Raw genomic sequence first — 27,032 nt, forward strand, 5'->3', positions numbered from 1 at the left:
TTGCGGAGCACAGGCTCCGGACGCGCGGGCTCGGCGGCCATGGCTCACGGGTCCAGCCGCTCCGCGGCATGTGGGATCTTCCCGGACCGGGGCACAAACCCGCGTCCCCTGCATCGGCAGGCGGACTCTCAACCACTGCGCCACCAGGGAAGCCCTCTCAGAGCTATTTGAGATGCTGTCTCCCGAGCTATAGTCATCGTTTTGCCCAAATAAAACTTAACTCACAAATCTCATGTTGTGCTTTTTTTTTTTTTAAGTCAAAAACTCCCACTAACCTACTTTCAATAACACAGCTAAGAAATACAGAAACATATTGATACTGTTGAACTTTATCTGAGCTCCCTGGTCTCTGAAAGCAGAATGGTTGAGAAATCACCCCAGCTAACTGCGAAAGACCACCCTGCTCACAAATATTCCAAGATAAGACTTGTCTCCAACCTTCCTCATTGATTCCCATGAGACTCACTGCTGACTCCCTTGTTTATTACCTGCCTCTATAAAACCTCAGATCCATCTCCTTTTCTTGAAGACATGTCTCATTAATGACCATTTTCCCTACTGCAATAGCCTGGTAAAATCATATCCTTAATTGTCCAGTGCATTATGTCTTGCACAATATTACTAAATTCGAAGGTTAAACTTCCAAAATGGGGAGGAAGAGCAGGGAAGCCTACCCTAAAAAACAATACTCAAGGGCTTCCCTGGTGGTGCAGTGGTTGAGAGTCTGCCTGCCGATGCAGGGGACGTGGGTTCGTGCCCCGGTCCGGGAAGATCCCACGTGCCGCGGAGCGGCTGAGCCCGCGAGCCATGGCCGCTGAGCCTGCGCGTCCGGAGCCTGTGCTCCGCAACGGGAGAGGCCACAGCAGTGAGAGGCCCGCGTACCGCAAAAAAAACAATATTCAAGTCAAGGTTAACTTAGGAGGACACTTACTATAACATAATTGTTCCATGAACTTTTTAAGTGCAGAAATATTGATGAAGTTGTGGAAATAATGTACTAATGAAGTTTTGACTCCTTTTTCTCTAGGTTTGGGTTACTCTGTAAAGGGGAGGCCAGGGAGGAATTTCCTAAGTAAAACTCATTTCCGTTCCCACTGCACTTGAAAGGGATTTCACTTAGAGAGTCTTTGTGATCTGAAAGTCCCTGGGGTTCTTTTGTGTTTGTGGTGCAAAATGGCACACCGACAGCCTTGCTAGTGGCTGATGTGGGCTGACAGCTCCTCCTGGAGGGGGTAGGTAAGGGTCGACAGGCACTTTGGCCATGAAGGGACAGCTTCTTGAGGTCTGAAGGAGGGCCAAGAGTTGAGTCCTTGGATGGTGGTGTGCTGCTCTCTTGGTGGTACCTGTCAGGTAGAATTTAGAGTTAAACATGATATTCAGAATTTAACAGTAAGGAACAAAGAGAACCCAATGGCCCCATTGCAGCAGTTTAAGAGTCTGAAAGTAAAAGTCTTCACATAAAAGAAATGCTTGTAAGAGAAAGGAGTGATTTACTCTCACCTGCTGTTGACCATTGACCTAGAGGAGGTATGGCACAATTCTTCAGTATATACTCCCGCTTTGAGAAATAAAACTCTATGCTATGTCATTTAAAGAAGGATTTTTTATATCTAAAGCCTTATGCCTGTCCTTCACAGAGCCCAACATTCCCGGTGAAAGGACTTTTCATTCTAGTTTTGAAACTTGATTGTTCTTTCATCTTGCATTTCTAATGGATCCTATAAAGAAAAAAGAAATATTCATATGGAGAGATGAAGAGAGATTTTTTTTAATTTTTATTTATTTTTGGGGGGGGAGAGAGATTTTTTTTTAATGGTGTTTTCTTTGACTCATATTTTGCTAACACTCTCTTATTTTTCCAATATCATCCCAATAGCATCAGCACTTTTTTCAGAACCAATTCTGGGTCCCATCTTTTACCTTCTCTGTTCTCTCCAGCTCACCATGACTCATTTCTTTTCTCTGCAACACAAGGAAGCAAGTGGTAGAGGCTAAGAAGTTGCAGAGTATGAGATCTAAGTTCTAATCCAGGCTCTGCCACTCAGTGGTTATGTGACTTAGATTGACCTAAGCCTCAATTTCCTAATTTTAAAATAGGAACAATAATAGAACCAATTTCATTGAGTTTGTGTGAGGATTAAGTAAGAAAATACATGCAGTGTTTTTTAACACTGGAAACACTCAGTAGGTGCTAGGGATTAATATTATCCTATATTGCCTTGAATTGCTGGTTTATCATTTTACATTAAGATATCTTATCTTCCTTATGAGACTGGCACCTCCATGAAAGTGGAAAACCACTTTGTTTTTATTAGCTCTTAACTTTAAACAGGTATAAAATTCATTCATCATCTGTACAATGCTATGAACTGTGCTGAGTTCCAGCCCTCAGCTCCCTCTTCCACTGACCTTACATACGTGTACACGCATGCATGCACACACACACACATACACAAGTGCTCACCTCAGTTCATTTATCCAAGTTCCATCCCCCTTAAACAGCCATCTTTGCCAAACCCTCAGGCTTAAGGATGTGCACACTGGCATTGTGGTCCCAGAGCATGATCAGGAAAGAGAGTGTACGAGCACCCCCTCCTTCCTGCACTCTTCTTGCCCTGGGGAGTGGCACATGACATGGCCAGATTTTAAACACACAACTAAAATTAATGTATATGACCCATAATCTCTGAATGCTACTTACTGATTATCTTACCTTGCCCTTTTTCTTTATAGGATTCTAGTACTATGTAACAGTGATATCGAAGTATCTAAGAATATAAGATGCTCATATAGGATTGTCAGGTCAATGAATATGTGTAGCCCAGAAATGGATGATACATACTCCAATCCTCTTGAAAGTGATAGCTTTTCTTTATTCTTGTAGATGATATTTTCTAAAATTTTCTCTATGGAAATTAAGAGAGTTAAATAACCAGTGCACAGATTATGTTAGGTAATGTTATGAAATTATGTTAAAATGTTCATTTTAGGCACAACGTATGTTTCATGTGAAAGGTCAGCAAAATGATTTCAGGTAGTTACAGAAAGGCACACTTGAAGTGACTGTTATTTACTCAGTTGTATGAAAAATTTATTATTTTAAAGAGCTAAAAGAGCTTCTAAAAAGGATTACCTTTTTGACAGCATAAGTTAAAATGTCATGGACATTATAATTTCACCAGTGAAGCAAGCCAACTCATAAAGTTGAACTGTAGTTTTCACATGAAATTCAATAATACCCACTTTTAGTAGTCTGATTAAAGAGTAGTTCATTACTAAGCAAGAGTTTTAGAACCTTGAGTTTCAACATGTGTCAACTTCACATTTACACAACTAAGTTGCTAAAAGTCAAGTGTTTTTCTAATGAGCTGATTACATATCTCTAGAGAGAGCCACCGCAAAGGAGAAAGCAATGGGAGAACTGGGAAAGAGAACTCCAGAATCAAAAGTATGCACAAATCGTTTTTCTCCTTTCTCCCTCTGCATCAAACACAGATAAACTCCTTGAGGCTGAAACTGTCAGATTAAAAGCCAGAGTCCAAAAAGCAGCAGGCAACATTAAACAGCTTCAGAAAAATCTGTTAGATGCAAAGTCAGCTAAGAATGCAAAGTACATATATACTAGCATATTGACTCTATCAAGAAATGAAGAAAAATGGTAAATAGAATTTACTTAACTTCTTTCTCATCCTTTTTAAGAGTTTTAAAATGGAATAGAAAAAAATCATTGATTTTTAAAACTCTTAAAAAGGATGAGAAAGAAGTTAAGTAAATATGAAAACGGGGAGTTTAGTGTTCATGGAAAGTAAAACACCTATCAGACCGAAATTGTCAGATTAATGTGCTAAAATATAAGAAACAAGCAGAACAATAAGGAACAATGATTCTTCCATAAAAAAAAATCATATAGACCTAGATCTCAAGATGTAGAATTTGAGCTCTCCTGAATAAAAAATTCCCCATGAAGACTCTACTAAAGCAGAATTGGTGAAATATAAGCAATTCTATGTAAAATAATTCAAAGCTAGAAAATAATTCTCAGATATTTAAGTGTAATCAAGAGGCTGGCAGAGACCAGTACCAAACTCTTCATGTGACCCAGAGTCACATAATATTCAAAATGTCCCAGACACAATCCAAAATTACTTGACATTTGAAAAGCCAGGAAAATCTCAATACCTTATGAGGAAAAAGAAAATTAACAGATATCAATCTTGAGATGAAAAAGATGTTGGAATTATCAGACAAAAGCTTTAAGGTAACCATCATAACCATGCTCCAATAAATGAGAGTGAACCCCTTTGAAACAAATGGAAAGATAGAAAGTCTCAGCAGAGAAATAGCAAATATAAAAAGGAACCAAATGGAAATTTTAGGAGGAAAAAATACACTACAATAACTAAAAATTTTTAAATTCTCTGAATGGACTCAGTGAGCAGAGTAGAGATGACAGAGAAAAGAGTCATTGAATTTTGAAGATAGAGGAATAGAAATTATCCAATTTGAACAATTCAGAGAGAATAGAGATTGAAGAAAAAAATGAACACATTCTCAAGGGACTGTGTGACAATATGAAAAAGACCTAATATTCATGTCTTCAGAGTCCCAGAAGGAGAGGAAAAAGAGTGGTACAGAAAAACTATTTGAAGGAATAATGGTTGAAAACTCTCCAAATTAGGCAAAAGACACAAACTTATAGATTCAAGAAACTGAGTGAATCCCAAGTAAGATAAACTCAAAGAATTCCACACCAGACATATCATAATCAAACTGCTGTAAGTGATAAAGGAAATTAAGAGATATTTAGAACTGAATGGCAATATACATCAAATACATGTGACTCAGCTAAAACAGATTTTAGTTTATAGCTGTTGTTGACTCTGGGTCTTATTTAAATTCTATGTAGAATGTTATAATTATTCTTTTAAATCAGGCAATCAACTGCTGTGTGCATTCTGTTCAGGATTTTTACTTCCATTCAGAGCGAGAGGTAGGGCAAAGTGTGCTTACTCCACCTCGACCAGAATTAAAAACTTAATTAATTTTATTACATCAAAATTAAAATTCTACTCAGTAGAAGACACCACATAGAATAAGCTAATAGGTAGTTGACAATATGGGATGAGGTATTTTTAATCTCTAAAACCAATAAGCTGATTAGTATAATGTATATTAGTAGAATGTACAAAGCAATTCTGCTCCTGAGTATATGTCCCAGGAAAGTTTTCAAACAGGATGGAAGAGAGTAAGGGGGAGAAAAATGAATACTGATTCTACCCCAACCCTCAATATATTTTGTATTTTTATAAATCTGTAACTGATCCATGAATATTTGTTAATAATTATAAACTATGATCTAACTGTGTGCAAGCGAATATATCTATTTAATAATTGCAGTGTCAATTTTGAGAAATATCAAGAAATAAGGGCTTATTAAAAGAACAGCTGCTGGAGGCCTTGAATCCTTCTCTTGAGTTTCTAAACATTCTGAATTCATATACTTACACACAAAGTATATTTACATAAACACAGGACTTGGTCCTCTAATAGAAGTACGGCAACCTACTGCATAAGAAATCCTTAGGAAATTAATATAGATGGTGCCTCGTGCCAAATTATTGCACAATAGCATTTTTATTTTTTACATACCATAGTATTTATTAGGGAGAAGAGAAAAGAGGAAAGCTATTCTGTTTCAAGGCTTGATCAAGGATTCTGAGGATGCTAAATAGATTATAGCTCAGTGACTGACTTTGCAAAAACGAAAGAGCTACGTTTAATAGGGACTCACTAAGTGCCACACACAGTTTAAGCACTTTACATGTACAGCTGACCCTTGAACAATGTGGGGTTAGGGGTACTGATCCTCTGCACAGTTGAAAATCAGCATATAACACTTTACAGTTCACCCCTCTGTATCCAAGGTTCCATATCCAAGGATTGTGTAGGACTGTAGTATGTATCTATTGAAGAAAGTCTGCATATAAGTGGACCCTCAAAGTCCAAACCTGTGTTGTTCAAGGGTCAACTGTACATGACTTAGCCCTTTACATATCATCCCTGTGGGATATGTACCATTGTGAGCCCCATCCTACCCATGAGGAGTGAAGCCTGGGAAGGTTAAATAGTCCAAGGTAGAGTCCAGATTTGAAGTCAGCCAGTGTGGCTACAGAGCCTTTATGTTTTTATCTACTATGCAGAGAAGAATAAAACAGCTCCCTTTTTCTACTTTCTGCCAAGAAGTGCTTCTTCTTAGAGAAAAATATAAGGTTCACCTTCTTTGTTGTTTTTTTTCCCTTCTATTTTGCTAATGATATACAATTAAATGCAATACATTCTCATTTCATAAGGATGCCAAGGTGGTCAGCTCTGATTCTGTTAATTAAACAGATCGGTTTCTCCAGAAGTTCATCCCACTACTTGCCATGCACTATGGTTATAAAATCTGCTTAATTTTAAGTTTTCATTAGCTAAATATCATTAGAGGCTATAAATAGATGTAAACTCAGATTGAAATCCACCCTGGTGGGTATGAGCTTAGCAGATCTGGACTGAGGGCTAAGCATTTTCACTCTTTTCCTTTGGATTATTCAAGGTGAATGCAATTAAATTTACATAAATCTTACTCTATGCCAGCACTGTAGAAATGTTCTATTGATCTGTATGTTTTTTTTATACGTGCAAGCAATAGGCAGTCTTTTTCCTCCCAGCTTTAGGGGATTCTTAAGTAAGTCACAATAAACTTTTCCTTAGAGAACATTTTGGTTAGATATCTGCTTGGGTTTTCTCCTGTGAAATGCATGACTACATGGAACTATGCACTAATGAAGAGCTATACTAAAGATAGAGAAACCAAAGTACTGAATCTCATTATCAGAGATCATCACCAGTCTGTTTTCTATCCCTCAGGTGTTAAAAGGCCTGTTGTTTACTATTACCTTGAAAAGTAATCATATTTATGTAAGTGTGATGTCGCAAGATAACTGCATCCTTCTTATGACCTGCAGCTTCTCATAATTAGGCCTAAAACTTTACACCTCAGAGGTGTCACAAAGCTCTGTACATGATAACATTCTTTAGCCCTCTAATTAGTGTTTATGGTAGCCTGCCTTTTGTTTACACTTTTGAGTCAGATGTTTAATTATGAAGATGACAGTACTAGAAAACTATGGGATAGCAGACCTAACTCCACCACCCCCACTTTATTTGGAAATCAGTCCTCCTCTCCACACATGGAGCACGCAGAAGCTGCCATGTTTTTAAACCTCTTGGCTATGGTGGATATTTTTTTAGCAGTCAATCGTTTATTCAAGTTAGGCATCAGAGACCTTCCCAGGATTTTTTAATTTGGTACGAGAAAGTGTGTGAGTTAGCCTTTGTGTGGTGGTGGGAGAAGTAAAAAGTGAATTTAAGACAGTTGGTGACTTTGCTGTCCCACAGAAGACGTGGTATTCAGTGAGAGAAAATGAAGCTGATCCACAAACATCAGAGGAGACAGAGACAAAGTTCTATGGCATTCAAGTCCCAAGTTCCAGCTATGCCTAAGTCCAACTTCATTCTTAGCATTCCCACTTTCCTAAGTTGTGGTTTCTAACTTTTGCTGATTTTGCTCACCATTGTACATCTAAAATTGAAGAGCCCAGCAAATAGAATATGCCAGATTTAACAGGTAAAATAGATAGATCTACATTTGCATCTATATTTATGTCTGTATCTATACATATCTGCTGAATGAATGTTGAATAACATGAGTTGCCCTCTAATTCCAATATTGCCCTGTAATTCCAATAAATTCCCCTTTTAACCTAAGTTGGACTTCTGCCACTTTTAAAAGAGTTCTGACCTCCACAATAACCTAAAACAGCTACTGCATACATTACTTAGAAATCTCTTTTATTTTTCTAAACTGGAAGAAAACAATGAGGCTATCAGAGTGGTCTAGAAAAATTGGGGCATTATAGGCCAAATGTGAAATGAATGTTGAATCTCAGAGCATGTGGATGGCTATCCACTGGCAGTGCCTCTCCCTCAGTACTTCCAGTTACAAGGGCCGCGTTTGGAGCTTCACTTAGTGCCCTGAGACAAGAAGGCAGAGACCCTCCTCCCAGAAGCTGGTAATTTATGGCGCTCAGGGTAACAATGGAAGTGTATCAACCCCTTAAAACATAGCTTGTTATTACATGGATTTAGAACAAATCATGATCCTCTAAGCCTAATGATACAAGCCAGGCTTCCTAAAACAATTTTTTTTTCTTTTGGTGACAAAAAAAGTTAATAAAATTTAGTTTAAAAGACCTTTGTATGTCATTGTTCAGTGAGAGAAGGTATAAGTACAGTGGGAAAAGGCCCTTCCCCAGTAACCCATTGCACAGCATGGTACACCACAGGTCTTGGGGGTGAATACTCTCCAAGTAGGCGTTCACTTTTTCTTTCCACATTTTGCAATGTTTTCCTGGGGGCTGTTTCCCCCATGTCATGACCTGACTTTCAGGGCCCCAATGCACCTTAATTTTCCCCATGCCTATAATCCCCTGACTCAGAGCTCTTAGAATCCTATGCTCCCTTCCTCCTAATGTCTAGATACTTAAAGTGTGTAATAGAATCATACTTTGAGTTATGCAGCTTAGGAAACTCCTTTTTCAATTTATACATGTTCCATTTTTTCCTGCCTCTACCGTAGCTTCTACTGTTCCCTCCAACTGCAGTATCTCTATCACCATGTGCACCATTCCTTCACCGACTGTCATCTGGCATCTTGACTTCTCCCCACAACAGAATAAGACCTTTCCCCTCATTAAATCTCTTTGACAATTTGCTCAAACTCAATCATGACACTTAGCATGCATACTTTGCAGTATCTTTATTTACGCAAGTGTCATATGTCCTGGTGAGAATCAGCCTCTCAAGGACAGGAACTATGTCTTACTCATCTTTGTATCTATTACAGGGCCCAGCATACCACTACACAGAACCAGAGTTCAATAAATGATTTGAGTTTGATTTTAATCACTTATTTATACTGTGACATCTGTATATTCAATTGAAATGAGAAAAATTATAGTTTATAACTAACTGGATTTGAATTTAGAAGAAAATCTCACAAAATACCTTCTTCATTATTACGTACATGAGATAAACAGAATTCAGTTCAAAGACATTAGTAGAGAAAAAGCATTTTAAAAAGCCAGTTGAGGGCTTCCCTGGTGGCGCAGTGGTTAAGAATCCGCCTGCCAATTCAGGGGACACGAGTTCGAGCCCTGGTCCGGGAAGATCCCACATGCTGTGGAGCAACTAGGCCCACGCGCCACAACTACTGAGCCCACGTGCCACAACTACTGAAGCCCACACTCCTAGAGCCTGTGCTCCGCAACAAGAGAAGCCACCGCAATGAGAAGCCCGTGCACTGCAATGAAGAGTAGTCCCTGCTCGCCGCAACTAGAGAAAGCCACGCACAGCAACAAAGAACCAAAGCAGCCAAAAATAAATAAATAAAATAAATAATTTTTTTAAAGCCAATTGAAATGTAAAATAAGTTTTGGACAGCAAGTTAAAAACATAAAACAACAATCTCACCTGAAAAGGGATTCATTCAAACTTTTAGGCTTTTTGCCTCTCCAAAAGGCAGGGCCATTATTCTCTTCTTTGACTTAAAAAAAAAAAAGTTAGTTGGTCATTAGTCACATGATTTGATTGAGTTTATGAAGAAGATAGAGTTACTGTTCTGAATTCACGACTCTATAAATCCTCACAAAAACTTGCAAATTCAAAATTATAAACTGGGCAAAGAGCCAAAGTTCTTTTTACCACTGCACCACCAGGGAAGCCCCTCAGCCAATATTTTTGAATGGAGAGTGAATGCTGTTAATAACCATAATAAAACCACAATTATCAGGGCAGGACTTGTGGTTCCCTCTGTAGTGGGAGGCCCAAGTTTCACAGAGATGACTACCAGGCATTTTCCTAAAGCCAAGTGTTCACAATCTTTCCAGTTACCCCCTTGCACTTCTTCACGAGGGTTTTCATTAAAATCTCTGGCTGTTAATAAGGTTATTAAAATCAAACAAGCACTGGGACTTCCCTGGTGGTCCAGTGGTAAAGAATCTGCCTTCCAACGCCGGGGACACGGGTTCGATCCCTGGTCAGGGAACTAAGATCCCACATGCCATGGAGCAACTAAACCCACACGCCACAACTACTGAGCTGGTGAGCGTCAACTAGAGAGTCCACGTGCTGCAAACTACAGAGCCCATGTGCTCTGGAGCCCGCACCACAACTAGAGAGAGAAAAACCTGCATGCCACAACTAGAGAGAAGCCCATGCACTGCAACGAAAAGCCTGCATGCCACAATGAAGACCCGACACAGCCAAAAAATAAATAAATAAATAAATAAATAAAATCAAACAAGCACTGACCTGGGCTTCCCTGGTGGCGCAGTGGTTAAGAATCCGCCTGCCAATGCAGGGAACATGGGTTCAAGCCCTGGTCCGGAAAGATCCCACATGCCACAGTGTAGCTAAGCCCGTGCACCACAGCTACTGAGCCTGTGCTCTAGAGCCCACGAGCCACAACTACTGAGACTGCATGCTGCAACTACTGAGCCCACATGCCACAACTACTGAAGCCTGCACGTCTAGAGCCTGGGCTCTGCAACAAGAGAAGCCACCGCAATGAGAAGCCTGTGCATCGCAGTGAGGAGTAGCCCCGGCTCACCGCAACTGGAGAAAGCCCGCTCGAAGCAACAAAGACCCAATGCAGCCAAAAATAAATAAAATTAATTAATTTTTTTAAAAATTAAAAAAAAAAAGAAACAGCCACAATGACTGATAAAGAGTTTACCACTTCTTTCTTCCTCCCACAGTGAGATCTTTGAAATGTAACAAGTGAGTCAAAATAGAGGGAAAAAAAGCTCAAGATAAAAAGAAGTATGCATAACATGGTCTCATATAACTCTCACTATCTCTCAAAATGCATGACACAGATAAACAACACAGGGGTCATCCCATACAAACACAAAAGAAGCATTAAGAGAGCTGAATCTGAGCAGCAGGAGACCCGTGGGAATTTACTCTTGACTCTGCCACTAACTGTCTATGTTAACTCTGGCCAGTGTGATGAGTTGTCAGTCTCCCAAGTCCCTCAATATTTGGAAATAAGGAAATATGTCCCTTTCTAAGAGGTAAACTGTGTGATGGATCTGAGCATCCATTGATTCACTTATTCATTCTCCCAGTTTTAAAAGTAGTTATTGATTATCTGCTATGTGTCTGGGAATATAACGCACAGTGACACAGGGATGAAAAGACAAACAAGGTCCTGCTCTCATGGAGCTTACATTTACTATGGGACATAGACAATAATGAATCACTAAACACATTAATCTTATACTGCTAATAGTGGTAAGTGTTTTGAAACAAAGAGATGTGCTAAGTGTGTTGGGGGAATGGTACTTTAGATTGGGTGAACACAGAAGGCATCCCTGTGGAGGTGATGCTGAATTCAGAAACATGACTGACAAGAAGGGATCAACCCTCTGAAGATCTGAGGAAACGTGTTCCAGATAGGATGGCAGGTGCAAAGGCCCTGAGGCAGGAAGAAGAGCAGAAAGAGCTCTGGAAAGAGTGGTAGGAGGTAAGTCAGAGATGGAGGGGTCAAACCATGGAGGCTCCTATAGGCAATAAGGAGTTTGCAAGTTCATGCAGACTTTGAAACAGAAGAGTGATATAATTTAATTTATAATTATTATTTAAAAGGATCATCCCAACTGCTATGTGGAGAGGAATCAATTTGGAGGCAATTTCAGTAGTGTAGATAAGGGACTGGACAAGTGGTGCTAGAAAAAAGAATAAGAAAAATGGGAAAGGTCATAGTTAGATATATTTTGGAAGACAAGTGATGGGGTTCAGAACACACTACCCCAAAATATGGTGCCTTGGCATACTGAATACTTTGAGCTGAAGGAATTCAAGAAAACACAGATGCAAGAAAGTCCTTCTGACCTTCCCCAGCCCTCCTCCCCTGAATCAGGTCTTAAGGCCCTCATGAGAGAGGTGCCCTCCCTATACCCAGAGGAAAGGAACATCCTTATCTCCAAGACAGGGATGTTAAGACAAATCCAAACAAGCAGGCCTTTCTAAAATTTCCCCAGTCTATTACCCTTAGCTTTTTTGAACTATCACATTTTCCTATGACTCTCCATTCTTCATTAAACCTAGTACTAAACACACATAGGTTTAACTGTTTCTTCTTTGAGATTTCATTTCCTTATAAAGGCTCCCATGTCATATAAAATTTTCAGACCTAGCCAGGGTCCCTAAGAGGGCTGAGAAAAACGTTTTCCTCTTCTACACAAGTCAAGATGACATACTGATGTGTAGGATGAGGAGAGTGAAAGAAAGATAGAATTAAAGATAATGGAAGATGATGTTGCTTCCTAAAATAGGAAAAGCTAAGAGAGGAACACGTTTGGGGGTGGAGATCAGGAATTCTGGTTTTGAACATATTAAACTTGACAAACCCAGTGCACAAATTTTCAAAAAGAATAAATGAGATTTAAAAACACCTAATATATAGGGACTTCCCTGGTGGTCCAGTGGGTAAGACTCCACGCTGCCAATGCAGGGGGCCTGGGTTCAATCCCTGGTGGGGCAACTAGATCCCGCATGTATGCTGCAACTAAGAGTCCTCATGCCGCAAATAAGACCTGGCGCAGCCTAAATAAATAAATAAAACACCTAATACATAATGCTCAAAAACCAGTTATTTTTTCCCCAAATTTACTAAATCTCCTAAAGAGATAATATCAATCTTACAGATTCAGGAAACTTAGTTGACTTAATATATGTGAATAAAGGTTATTGATAATAATGAAACATGTATGTAGCTCTTCCCATGTGCCAAGTACTATTTTAAGTGTGTTTCATCTATTAATGAAGTTAATCCTCCCAACAGCTCTATAAGGAAGGTGCTGTTATCTCCATTTCACAGATGAAGAAATGGAGGCACAAAGTAGAGGATGAATATACTTGACCAAGTCCACACAGGTAGAAAGCAAAAGCTGAATAAAAATGTATTACTAAATGCCCCGATGTATATTGCAGATAATAAACTGAGAAACAAAGAGACAGATTATGTTGAATATTTAACAAATATTTATTGGCCATCTCACCTGTATCAGGCAATGTTCTAGGAACCAGATAGAGCAATGAGCAAAACAGACCAAAAGACCTGCTCTCATGGGCTCAGTCAAGGAAAAGTGATTTGGAGAAAGAACAGCTTGGGCTTAGCCTGGAAACTGTGTAGGATTTGAATGCGGGAAGGGGAAAGCAGGAATCCGTTAGCAAACTATAGTGGCCCCTTCGGCACAGCCTGTGACCTGTTTCTGTCCGAGCCGAGAATATTTTTTACATTTTTAAAAGGAGAAAGAGAAGGAGGAAGATTATAGATACGACGTTCTGAACATCCTTGAAGGAGGAGGAAGCAAACACTGCAAGCAAACAGGCCCGGCTATAAAGGTGCATTTGCTGCCTGTTCAAGAAGCCACATGGACCCCAGGATGGCTGGAGAGGAGATATTCACTGAGGAAAGTGGTGAAAGGACAAGGACAAAGAAAGGCAAGAAGTAGAAACAAGGGCTGCTGAAGTTGACAGGTTTTTTTTCTTTGTAGGTGATGGGATGGCATTGAAGGAGAGTGAATCCATAGGAAATCACTGTTCAGGAGAGTTGGTTCTCACACTTGAAAAATGTGTCTAATCTTAGAAGGGCTTAAAGAATAGTATTGTGATGCACAGGACAAGAGCAGAACTCTAGAGCTTTCAAAAGCAACTTTGAAAGAAAACATCTGCCTTTCACAAAAGCTCTGCCCAAACAACCTTGGAAACCCTTTCTTTTAGGATATGAACCATAACAAACACCTACTGAGTGGTGATCATTTTGTAATGTATAGAAATATCAAACCACTGTGTTGTACACCGGAAACTAACATATATCAACTTTTAAAATAATTAAATTTTAAATATAAATGATTAAAAAACTTACATAAAATTATTTAGGGCTTCCCTGGTGGCGCAGTGGTTGAGAGTCCGCCTGCCGATGCAGGGGACACGGGTTCGTGCCCCAGTCCGGGAAGATCCCACATGCCGCGGAGTGGCTGGGCCCGTGAGCCATGGCCGCTGAGCCTGCGTGTCCAGACCCCGTGCTCCGCAACGGGAGAGGCCACAACAGTGAGAGGCCCGCGTACCGCAAAAAAAAAAAAAAAAAATTATTTAAATAAAACTGACATTAATTTGTTTTGAAAAAACAAAAACAAATCACCTACTGAGACCTCCAAGTGCACGTGGAACTTGTCTTTGCTAGAACAGAAATCTCACATCTATACTCTGGGTCTAACGTTTTGTTGCTGTTCTTTCAATTTTTTTCCTTAGGGGAGAGAACAGAATTTTATCTGTATATTTGCAAATTTTATCCTAAGTGTAACTGGAATATGAGACATGAACTATGTGGAGAAATCTGGCCAAATGTGGAACAAGAAGGGTAGAGGCCCAGAGGCATAAAGGACTGGTTTGCATAGGGGCTTTACTGACAGGACAGTAAAAACAAAGGCCAAGTGGGAACCTGAGCCAACTGAAAGTTAAATAACAAGAGACAAACTTGCACAGTAAAATGAGAAGACCTTTGAGAACGGAAAAGTATGTCTAAAGAGGTAGCCTTAGAAAGAGGACAGCACCCTAGTAGAAAAGGAGATTAAACAGTTTATCTTTCAAGAAAGGAGGAACCAGTTCTAAAAAACAAAGCCCGGCACTGAGATAATATAATCCAATGTAACAGATAGCAGGACAACTATATATGACATAACATAGAAATCAGCAAAATTCTCTGTGTGGTACCAAGGACAGACATAGTGTTATTAATTCGTTATTAATTGACACTAGATAAAGCAATTTGGGGACACCCATTTTTCACACACCCTATGGAGCTTAGTACAAGCCACTGAAATGTAACAATAACTATAATAAAAACCCAGAAAAAGAGATTAAGGCATTTGTGCTTGGCATGATTATACTTATTTCTCACTGAAACAATACATTTTAACAATTACCCATTTTAAAACAACATAAGAGAAAACACTTCTTTATTGAATTCCTATTGCTGTTGTAACACATTACCATAAACTTGTGGTATTAAACAACGCAAACTTATTTTCTTACAGTTCTGGGGTCAGAAATCTGATATGGGTCTCACTGGTCTAAAACCAAGGTATCAGCAAGACTGCATTCTTTCTGGAGGCTCTAGGGAAAAACCTGTTTCTGTGCCTTTTCCAGCTTTTAGAGGCTGCGCACATTCCTTGGTTCGTGGCCCCCTTCCAACTTCAGAACCAGTAGTCTTTCTTATGCTGCATCACTCTGCTGCTGACTCTTCTTCTGCCTCCCTTTTCCACTTTTAAGGATTTTGTGATTACATTCGCCCTATGCAGATAATCCAAGATAATCTCCCTATTTTAGGTCAGCTGATTAGCTAGCAACCTTAATTCTATCTGCAACTGTAATTCCCCTTTGCCATGTAACGTAAAACAGGTTCTGGAGATATCTTTTGGGAGCCATTATTCTGCCTACCACAACTTTAAACAAAGTTAAACTATATTGTGTAAGATGGACTTTAAATCTATCAACAATGCTGAAATCTTAGATTTGTTTGGCACCTTTATAGACATTACACATTCTTCTATATGCCTGAAAGGTAAACTCTGTAAATCGAGTACAGAGTTTACCTTGTAAACTAAATAAATTGGTATGCCTTTTTGTAATATTCTTGGCTTGGGAGGCCTAGGGAGCTTTATTGTACTTTGCAGATTCTGACAGCTTAAAAAGAAATATATATAACAACTACTGAAATATGTAGTATTTCATATAAATAAATAAATTGGTATGCCTTTTTGTAATATTCTTGGCTTGGGAGGCCTAGGGAGCTTTACTGTACTTTTCAGATTCTGACAGCTTAGAAAGAAATATATATAACAACTACTGAAATATGTAGTATTTCATATAAATAAATAAATCAGTATGCCTTTTTGTAATATTCTTGGCTTGGGAGGCCTAGGGAGCTTTACTGTACTTTTCAGATTCTGACAGCTTAGAAAGAAATACATATAACAACTACTGAAATATGTATACTGTCTCTTTTTGGGGAGAGTAACAATATCCTAAAATCACTATTTTCTGTTAAAAGAATACATGTTTACACTGCAGACACTAGAAGAAGTTGAGTGTTTAATGTTTTCTGAAACATTTGGTCAGAAATTTAATTTTTTAAAAATTTTAGTTCAAGAGAATGCAAACAGTAGCAGTGAGGAAAAGGCAGTTTTACTTCCAGCTTTGGCTCAAATAAAGCAAAGAAATTAGCATAGTGATATCAGCCCACGGCGGTATTTTAAGTAGAAAAAGAAAGCATTTACTTTTTTCATTTATTTATTTATTTTTAATTTATTTATTTTATTCATTCTTTTATTTTTCTCTACATTGGGTCTTCATTGCTGCGTGCAGGCTTTCTCTAGCTGCGGTTCAGTGCATGGGCTTCTCATTGCAGTGGCTTGTTGCGGAGCACGGGCTCTAGGCACGCGAGTTTCAGTAGTTGTGGCTCGCAGGTTCTAGAGCACAGGCTCCGTAGTTGTGGTGCACGGGCTTAGCTGCTCTGCGGCATGTGGGATCTTCCCGGACCAGGGCTCAAACCCATGTCCCCTGCATTAGCAGGCGGATTCTTAACCACTGTGCCACCAGGGAAGCCCTACTTTTTTCATTTAATTTTACTATTTTCTTAACAGACATGTTCCAAACAAGCTATGATTTTCTTGGCAAAACAGCTCTATCAGGGCTTCCCTGGTGGCTCAGTGGTTGAGAGTCCGCCTGCCGATTCAGGGGACACGGGTTTGTGCCCCGGTCCGGGAAGATCCCACGTGCCGCGGAGCAGCTGGGCCCGTGAGCCATGGCCGCTGAGCCTGCGCGTCCGGAGCCTGTGCTCCGCAACGGGAGAGGCCACAGCAGTGAGAGGTCCGCGTACCGCATGCATGCATGCATGCATGCATGCATGCATAAATAAATAAATGAATGAATGAATGAATGAATGAATAAATAAATAAATAAATAAATAAATAAATAAAAATAAAAAAACAGCTCTATCAAGAGTCTCGCCAACCTCTCCCTTGAGGGACACAGAGACTAGGGCAAAGGAAAGAAAAACGAGGCTAGACACCTGTCCCCAATGGAAAAAGGAAGAACACACCTGAAGAGCAGCTCAGACAAAGGGAGCCAAGGGGGAAAAACAGTAATTGGAGAGAGACTGCTTCAAGCTGTTGCTGGTTTATAAGGTAAATCTATTCCTGGACGAAAGGGATACAGTAGCAGCACACTAAAAACTGGGACAGATTTTATCTCCTTCAAGGCTCCGCTCTTATGACACTCCTTCCAGGAAGTTTTCCCAGCATGGTCTGAGCCCAGTTTGGATGAATGATCTGCCTGAGATTGCCAGGCGTCCCATGCGCATCTCATTAATGCATGCATGCATTCATTGATTAATTCATTTATTCACTTAACTCACATTGAGCACCTAACACGCTCTAAGCCCTAAAAATAAAAAAATAAGGCATAATAGCATTTATCACATGGCATTTATTTGTCCTGGTGTTGGCTTTCTGTCTCTCCCACAGCAGCTTCTGGGATGGCGCCCTATTTCATTTTTGCATCCTCAGTGTCTAGACAGTGCTTGGCAAGGCTAGATGCTTAATGAACTTAGGAATGACCTCAAAGCGTACTTCTGATAGGGGGCTATGTTCTCCAAATCTGTATTTGAGGGGACGGGGGTGACCGGTACACAAGATGAGAACGGTAAAAGCATCTTTATTCGGAGTGCATACAGAACCCCCCCAAGAAGGGGGGTTCTCGCGAGCCCGCCCGCGCGCCTCACCAGGTCAATGGCCGCGATGTTCCGGAGCGCCACGACTCGCCGGATGGACTGGAGCGGGTTCTCGGTCAGGTAGATGAGCCGGTCACTGAGCAGCACGTACTTTAAGGTGTGTTTCCCCGTGTCGGACACCACGATGCACTGCTCGTAGGCGCGGATGGCGTCGTAGACCGCGGGCCGGCAGATGCCTCCGCAGGAACGCGTCCAGGCGGCTGTTCTTACGCGCGGGGAAACCGGCCCGGGCGGGGCAACCGGCCCGCGCGGGGCTGGCCATGCGGGGCGCCCGCTGCAGGGCCGAGGGTTGAGAGTGGTGGACGCCTCCGCGCAGCCCCGCCTCCGCGCCGCCCGCGGTAGAACCCACGCGCGCCACAAAGCCGTCGCAACCCCCGGGCGCTGGGGGCCGGGCCCCGGGATTCGGAGACCAAATCCTGGGTCCGTCTCTTTGGAGCATCACCACCACCCCTCCCGGCCCCGCCCCGCTCCCCCCCAATCCTGGTCTCAACCCCAGAAAACAGTGGGCGGGCCGCGACGCCGGTCCCCCAGGTTCCTTGCTGGCAAGCATCCTGGGCCCTCCTCTCACCCCGGCCCCCTACCCTCGCCTACTCCAGCTGTTGCAGACCAAGCCATTTCTTACAAACTGTGTGGAAGCCTCGGTTTTAGTCAGGTTTTCTATTAGAAACTTGAATGACATGTAATTTACCGATTTATTTTTAAATAGAACAATCCTAGAGCCCTATTAAGATCAATCACACAGGTTTATCATTCGATTATAACACTGCATGGCATAGCTCTCTAATTTTTATGAGTAGAAACGTAGCTTTTCTTTCTCCAACTACATAAAATCAGACAGAAGAAAATCTTATAAATTGTTTTGAGCACACCCAAACCTACCTAATGGATATGTCTCTGTTCCCAGTGCCCAGGACAACGCCCTGTAGGCAGTCGGAACTCAATCTGTGTAGGATGAATGAATGGGTGAAGCCTGCATCTTGAACAAATTGAAGCTTAGAGGTTGAGAAATGCTGATCATGCAGCCTGGAGAATGCAGGGTAGTAAAAGTACGGCTTAGTTTTTACAGACCCTGAATAACTTATTATAAATTAGGTTAGAGAGATGAGAAGGACACAGCAACAGAAACTTGCCTCCAATAACTCTAGGTGAGAACTTTCATTTTAATTTCAAATCCTAGAAAAGTCATTCTCTCTTCCTGCTCACTCACCCAGAGACCTGGTAACGCAAACCATATATTTATATTTTGTTTGATTTGCTCCAGCTACCTGCAACCCAGAATCGAATTACATATTCTTTATTGCATTTTATATTCTCCTTTTCCTCATATTTTACTATGGCATACTGTATGTTGTAAGCAATTTCAAATCCTTTGTGGAGAGTATAAATAAATTAAAATGCATAAACTTATTGTAGACTAAGTCGCTGCAAAAGGGAACTGAGGAGAAATGTTTGGATGTGACTAAAGAAGTCTGAGGAACTCGATAGCAGCAAAGAAGTAGAAACAATATTTCTTTTTTTGGCGAGAATGTATTTGGTGAATAAGGAGAGAAGAGCCACCTGCTGACAAAATTTTAAATGACCTAGCATTTAAAGTTTTCTTAGAATCTGATCATACATCTGACTCTTCATAACTTCATATCTGGAGCCCCAGAGGCATGGCTATTTCCTCTGAAATAAAGACTATTCGCTATGTAACCCATTCTAGAATTTGTTGCCTGAAACCAACAGAAGGCAAAGGCCCTTCAGCTTTGCCAAATAGCCACACCTCACAAGAGTGGTTGAAAAGAACCTAGGGGTAAGACAGGAATAAAGACACAGACCTACTGGAGAACGAACTTGAGGATATGGGGAGGGGGAAGGGTGAGCTGTGACAGGGCGAGAGAGAGGCATGGACATATATACACTAACAAACGTAAGGTAGATAGCTAGTGGGAAGCAGCCGCATGGCACAGGGATATCAGCTCGGTGCATTGTGACCGCCTGGAGGGGTGGGATAGGGAGGGTGGGAGGGTGGGAGGGAGGGAGACGCAAGAGGGAAGAGATATGGGAACATATGTATATGTATAACTGATTCACTTTGTTATAAAGCAGAAACTAACACACCATTTGTAAAGCAATTTTACCCCAATAAAGATGTTAAAAAAAAAGAAAAGAAAAGAAAAGAAAAGTAAATGGCTACTGCAGAGGTGGAATGTGAGGAAAGTGGGGAAAGGCATCAGTCCAGACTGCTATTTCGTGTCTCTTGGGCTCCCTGTTCCATACCCACGTCCTGGGACTAAGAAACAGAATTACTGGATCAGGACCAGAAAAGACAGCATATCTGCTCTGTCAGGAATCCCACCATAAATGAGCTTTTGGTGATAAGGGTACTAGGCTTAACAAATGTTGCACATGAAGAAGGGAATTTAACAAAGGGTCTGGTGGTTAAGGTGAGCTCAGTTAAATTTTTAACTTTGTGGCACACAGAGAAGGCAGTATCTTGGTTTCCAGTCACTTGTTGTTCTATACTGTTGCCAGTGTAACAGCAAAGTTCGGATCACAGGAAAGGGGTTTCATATAGGAGAAAGATCCCTGGATTTGGAGTCAGGAGAACTGGATTAGAGCACTAATCCTGTTGCTCAGTATCTGAGATTTTTGGAAAGTCACTTCACCTTTTTGAGCCTCATTTGACCATTCGTAAAATGAAACTAGTACTAATTTATGCCCTGCTAACCAAAGAGCTGATGTGAGGAGCAAAGGCAATGACTTATGAGTTCTGAAAGCACTACAGACATGCAAAGTATCCATATTCCCTTACCTTTTGGTAAGCTTTATGAGGATAGTTAACATAAATACACCCTACATAAGCATTTATTCCTTATCTTCTAAATCCATCCAAACTCAGGAAGCATTTGGTACAGATCCTATGCAATCAAGCACTTAAGAGATGTTTCTTGATAAAACTATCCAAAGGAATGGAACATTACTTACCTGGAACTAATACCCAAAGGCACTCTCCTTAACCAGAAGAACAGAATAGCCTTAGGACAGTAGTGTTGAGCATAGGTCTGCAGAGCCAGATGACGTGGTTCAAATTCCAGGTGTCACTCAGTAGTTTAAAAAATTACCTTGTACAACTTTATTTATTTGGCCACACTGCACGGCATGCAGGATCCTAGTTCCCCAACCAGTGATCAAACCTGGGCCCTTGGCAGGGAGAGTACGGAGTCTTAACCACTGGACTGCCAGGGAGTTCCTGGACAGCTTACCTTAATTGCTCAGTGCCCCAGTTTCCTGATCTGTGAAATGGGGTAATAGTACCAACCCCATAGAGTTATTATGAGGATTAGCAATGTTTCTAAGTACTTATAACAGGTACCTAGAACACAGCGACAATGTGTAAGTGTTTTAAAAATAAATTGAACAAGTATGTGATTTCCTGGTACATATATGGTCATTTAGTTCCCCATATACAAAGTAGTGATATTAAACTCTTCCTTGTTGGGTGCTAGCCTAACTTTTTAAACTTTAGATTAAGGCTCAAGACAACATCTAATCTACATGCACAAATATACAAACAAAAGAATGGCATTTTTACCTTTTTTTTTTTTAGTTGCATTTTTGGTGGAGAAATGAGCAGTGGGCCATAGGTCATAAGAATCCTGTAAGGATTTCAAACTAGAAGTACCCTTCAGTGGGTCTAGGGATCCCAAGTGTTCCCATCTCCCAGCGTGAAACTAAAGACAGTATGTATAGAGAGATACTTGAAGCCTGTAGTAGGTAAATAGAACCTGCACTTTTAAAGGTGTCTGAATTAGGAATCCCTTGGTATTTCTACTTAGTATTAATGGATACTGACCATTTAAATATCTACAACATTAGCAGTCAACTGACATATAGAGAAGAGGAGGTATCATTATGATAAAGTCTAAGGAAACATGCAAATGCCTTGGATTAAAACAAACAACTTTTTCTTTTACTAAATAATGCCCCAGTGCTCTGTTCTGCCTCAGGCTTCCTGCTTCACACCCACTTACTCTAAAAGAAACCAATGATTGGACTAGAACCCAATAAAGACAGCTCACCTGACCTATTTTCTGACTTCTTTCTCGTCCAGGAAACCCATCATGAATGAGCTTTTGGTGACAATGACACTAGGCTTAATAAGCTTTGAGACAAATAAGAGAATCTGACACAGAACTCAGTGGTTATCAGCTCATATTATATTATTTGGGTTCAATTCAATACATTTCACAGATATTTACAGAGAAATTATTACCCATAAACAGAATCAGGATAAAACTTATTTTCAGTCTTCAAGAATTGACTAATAGGTGAGTAAGACAACCACACAAATTTAATACAAAACAAAAACATATTAAAATATATTAATGACATGAGAGGTATGAGAAAAAAAGCACAACATCAAAGAAATGATCAAATAAGCCTGGTTATGGAAATGTGGAAACACTTCTTGAGGGAGGTTGCATTCAATAAATTCTCAAAGAGTGAATGAAACTGTTTCTTTTTTTCCTTTTATTATAGTCAGTTTTTAAAAAAATTTTTTAATGAATGGACTACATGTTCACTGTGAATTTTTTTTTAAATCCAAAAAGGTACAAGGAAGATAACAAAAATCACCTGCAGTCTCACAACCTAAAGATAACTTTCAAGAAATGGATAAGTTTCCTTCAGTAAGTCCATGAGAGAAGCTTTGAAAGCCTAATGTAAGGTAGAGGAAATAAGGAAAGGAACAGAAAAGATATATGTGACAGCACTATGCTGAAATTGAACATGAAAGCAACAAACTGACCCTAAGAGCACTGAGTTATGTTGAGGAGTCGAATGCATTGGTAGAAATAGCCACATCAGGAGGGAGATGTATTTTGTGGGTAAGATCACGACTTTGCTTCTGGACATGTTAAGAGTTGACATGCTGGTGAGATGTGTAGTTGTCTTGTAACACAAGTTAGGAGTACAGAATCTTAGAACCAGAAGTAGAGAATGGGAGATTATCTTCATAGAAATGAGTGTTGAAGCCATGGAAATAATTACTGAGAGCAAGTGCAGAAAACAGAAAGCCAGGTAGCTAAGAAGGCAGCCTTGGGGAAGACATGGTAAAGAGAACAAAAGTAGGAGTGCAGTGAAGACAGAGTAGTCATCAAAAAAAATAAAAGGATTTTGAGGATAACACAGGGTCAGAGTCAAGAGAGGAATTTCAAGGAGGAAGGAAATAGTCAACAGAAAAGTTGAAATAAATTAATAAAAATGGTCACAGGGTTGGATCATTTGTAAGAGTTTTAGTAGAGTGATTTGGGAACAGAAAACAGATTACAATAAGTGAGAGACTGGAAGATTAAGTGTAGGCAACATATATGGTGTCCTGAAGACAGGAAATCTAGAATCAAGAATCTAGGGTTCTAGCCCACCATTTACTAGCTATGTGGATAAGTTACTTAAAATAGATCCACCTGTTTTTTTTAATTAATTTATTAATTTATTTATTTTTGGCTGCATTGGGTCTTCGTTGCTGCGCATGGGCTTTCTCTAGTTGCGGCGAGTGGGGGCTACTCTGTTTTGGTGCGCGCGCTTCTCATTCCGGTGGCTTCTCTTGTTGCAGAGCACGGGCTCTAGGTGCACGGGCTTCAGTAGTTGTGCGCTCGAGCTCAGTAGTTGTGGCTCATTGGCTCTAGAGCACAGGCTTAGTAGTTGTGGCGCACAGGCTTAGTTGCTCCGCGGCATATGGGATTTTCCGAGACCAGGGCTCAAACCCATGTCCCCTGCACTGGCAGGCGGATTCTTAACCACTGCGCCACCAAGGAAGCCCCTGTTTCCTTTTCTGTAAATTAAAAATGATGATCATGATCGTGATCATGATCATGATATCTGCTCCATCCCTACAAGGTTAAGAGGAACAAATTAGAAAAGTTATATGGAGACATATTGTAAACCATAATGAAATATATAAATGTTATCTACCCTAATTCTTTCAAGTACTCTGGCAATTGAAAAAAAAAGGGAAATATGGGACAGGAACAATGTTTTATTTTTATAAGAGAGGTGCCTCACCATATTTATAAGAAGAAAAATTGACTTAGCACAATAGTTCTACAGCGTCATCACGGTTTAGTGGACCTTCATTTGAGAGACAGGGGTTAGAAGCACAGACTCTAGGGCCAGACTATGCGTGTTTGAATCCCAGTTCTGCTACTTAACTTTTATGCACTGCTGTTTCCTCATCTATAAAATGGGCGTAATGATAGTACCTTGTTGTGAGGATTAACATCTGAACATTCAGGACTGTTTCTGGCACATAATAAATGCTCCAAAATGTTGCCAATTAGTACATACAAGCATTGCCATGTGCAAGCACACATGCTTTAAGTTAAAATAATCACAGCTCTTTGTCAACATTTTGATAACTGGCATTTTATGTTAGTCTGAGATGGGAAACTGTCCATCCCTTTATGGATGGGGGAACCAGAATACGGAATGGTCAAATTTAATATCCCTCTCAGATCCTCTTCAGGTAGATTCCAAGTAGTTTCCTTATTTGTTACGAAATAACAACATGAATTTACAAAATTCAGAGGTTTTTTACAATCCTAGGTATTTGAACTACCATAAAGGGCCAGTGTTATTAGATAAACTGTAGATAAGCTATAGATACTAGATAAGCTGTAGATAAACTTCCCCATATGAAGTATCCACAAAATAAATTTACAAATGAAAAAGGCAAATATAGATGGTAACAATACAATAGACTGTATTTTGAGGGTCTTTAGGATGATACAGTGGAATACACTGAACATATGACAGACTTTGGAGCCACTTAGACCACGATTAGCATTAGGCCTCCATATTGTTCACTTATTGAGTTGTAACTACAGGCGGGCATGGTACTAGACGCTGGGGATACACTGTAATAGCACAGGAATCCTAGCCTGACATTTTAAACGAGTAAATTACAAGCGTGATGCAAAAGTGATTCGAGATACTTTATATATGAAATGCCTAGTGCAGTGTCTCGCACATGGCCGGTCACTAAATAAATGTAGCTGTTAAATGGTTACATTAATTTTATTCTACTTTTCCTTCCATTCCCCTCCCCCAAGTTTTGTTTTTCACTGTAGTTCCAGTGAGGGCAACCTAGTCTGTATTCAGTACATACTTAACAATCAACAATGAAACCTAAATAACAAGCACTTATTGTATGCCAAACACATGTATTAATTTAATCCTGCCAACAACACTTTGAGGTCAATATGATTATCATCCACCGTTTCACTGATGAGTAAACTTAAGTACAGATAGATTATGTAACGCGCCTGAAACTAAGGTTAACAACTAGTGAGCGGGGTGGTAGGTGACGGGAGTAGGGCGAGCTGTGATCCAAATCTACGCAGCTTGTGCCCACACTACCTCTACTCAGTATTAACAAACTAATCGGTGTATGAATAAACGAAGTAACAGTATCATAGAAGGAACCTACGAATAGGACTTCCTAAGAAAGCGCTCCTTCTTTTCACGAATGACAAATACTGGTACGTTTAAAAAGAAAATTAAAAATTTTCAGCGCTCCTCGGAGGATCCTCACGCGGGGGAACACGTGGGACCACAAAAGAGAATAATTAAACAACTGACTCACACGTGGTTTGGACCACGTGGTGAGGCTCTCCGGGGCTCCATACTCTAACCTGCCAACTACCTACCAAAGCCTTTATGGAACGTGCTAAGCAAACCCAACCCTGGGTCTCTGTCCCGGCGCAGAAACAGCAAGTGACTCTACAGCCGGGAGAGAGTCCCACGAACCCCCATCCCAGCATGCACCAGAGACCCCGGCGACCACGTCTCCTGGCTAGCGCCCGGCGAGCGCGTGCGCCCCATCGCCCGGAAGTGTCGCCTGCACATTGCATGCTGGGAGTTGTAGGCTCTCGGTCCGGGTTCGCAGGCCGTAGTCCGCACTCTCCATGAGGCTGCAGGCTTTGGTCCGCGCGGCTCCGATGCGGGGAGCGCGCTTCGCGCTGACTCAGCGGCGACGGCGGCGGCAGCGTTAGCTGGCCCTCGCGCTCTTTCCCTTCCTGGGGCGCCGATCCCGCCTGCCAGCTTGCTAGCTTGCCTGCCCTGCGCCACGCAATAGAAGGCGCCAGGGGACGCGGAGCGGCGAGAGGCGCGCGGCCCCGGCCAGCTCTGTCTCCGGGGTTAGCGCTGCGGCCGTGGCGGAGGACGACGGTGACAAGGGCGAGGGCCGCTCTCCCTGCTCCCTGCTTGCGGCGCCGCTCCGCTCTGCTGACCGGCCCTCGGGAGTGCAGGCTGGGAGGCGGGATGGAGTGATAGGGAAGGTGACTCGGGGCTCGGGGCGGGACTCGGACCCGACTCGGTCCACGCGAGGCTGCGGGGAAGTTGGCCGGGAGGACTGGCCCGGGGATCCCCCATGTCGGGGAGTGGTGCGGGTCGGGCCCTGCATGGCGATGCTCCCAGAGGCTAGGCGGACTGGGTGGGGGTGGGTACAAGCTGCGGCCGCCGAGGCTGAGCGCGTCCCCAGTGCGTGGCCGCTCGTTGCCGGGTGTTTCATCACCCGAATTGCCACGAGGCTCCCTTTAGGGGAGGGATCCGGGGGAAGGAAGGGGCCAAGGCCGGCCGAGGAGGGCCCCCATTGCCTGTGGCCCCCGATATAGTAAAAGTGGCCGAGCCCGTTTGTAATACTTGTAGCGTGTCCCACCAGTTTCAACTGCAGAGACCTCAGACTTCATTCCTCCCACCCCACCCCCGACCCCCGTCCCAGGACAAAAAAAAGTATTATTTCTGTGTAGTAATTTGCCAGCACGGCACGCCATTTTTGCTTTTCCCTTCCTCACAATTCTGCAGGAGTAGAGAAGCGTGATGTTTCCCTGTAACCCGAAAAAAGGAGTACCTTTTGAAAGTGCTAATTGTAACAACTAGCACTGTTTGAAAGTGCTAGTTGTTACTGAGGGAAGTTACGTTTTATTAAAGCGACTTGTCAGAGTGGTGTTAAAAGGCTGGAAAGATTCAGTCCTGGTCTTTGATCAGTCTTCAGTAGGTATAGAGGAATTTTTCCAGATTGTTTTGA

General features: G+C 41.4%; 1 protein-coding gene across 3 annotated transcripts in view; it reads left to right on the forward strand.

The window, feature by feature from the left end:
- Positions 1 to 27,032, forward strand: part of XPOT (exportin for tRNA) — an 84,014-nt gene that overhangs the window by 20,187 nt on the left and 36,795 nt on the right. The window contains exon 1 of one of the 3 annotated variants that reach the window (XM_029205347.1): positions 26,039 to 26,283. The exons of 1 other annotated variant lie outside the window; for it this stretch is intronic. The gene's annotated coding sequence lies outside the window, so the exon portion shown is untranslated. Of the gene's footprint in view, positions 1 to 26,038; positions 26,284 to 27,032 lie in introns of those variants that run through there. One more of the 3 variants, XM_029205349.1, reaches the window with a different exon arrangement.

Source organism: Monodon monoceros, unplaced genomic scaffold, assembly GCF_005190385.1.
Source record: "Monodon monoceros isolate NGI ecotype Baffin Bay Population unplaced genomic scaffold, NGI_Narwhal_1 Super_Scaffold_6, whole genome shotgun sequence".
In the NCBI taxonomy this organism is placed as follows: Eukaryota; Metazoa; Chordata; class Mammalia; order Artiodactyla; family Monodontidae; genus Monodon; species Monodon monoceros.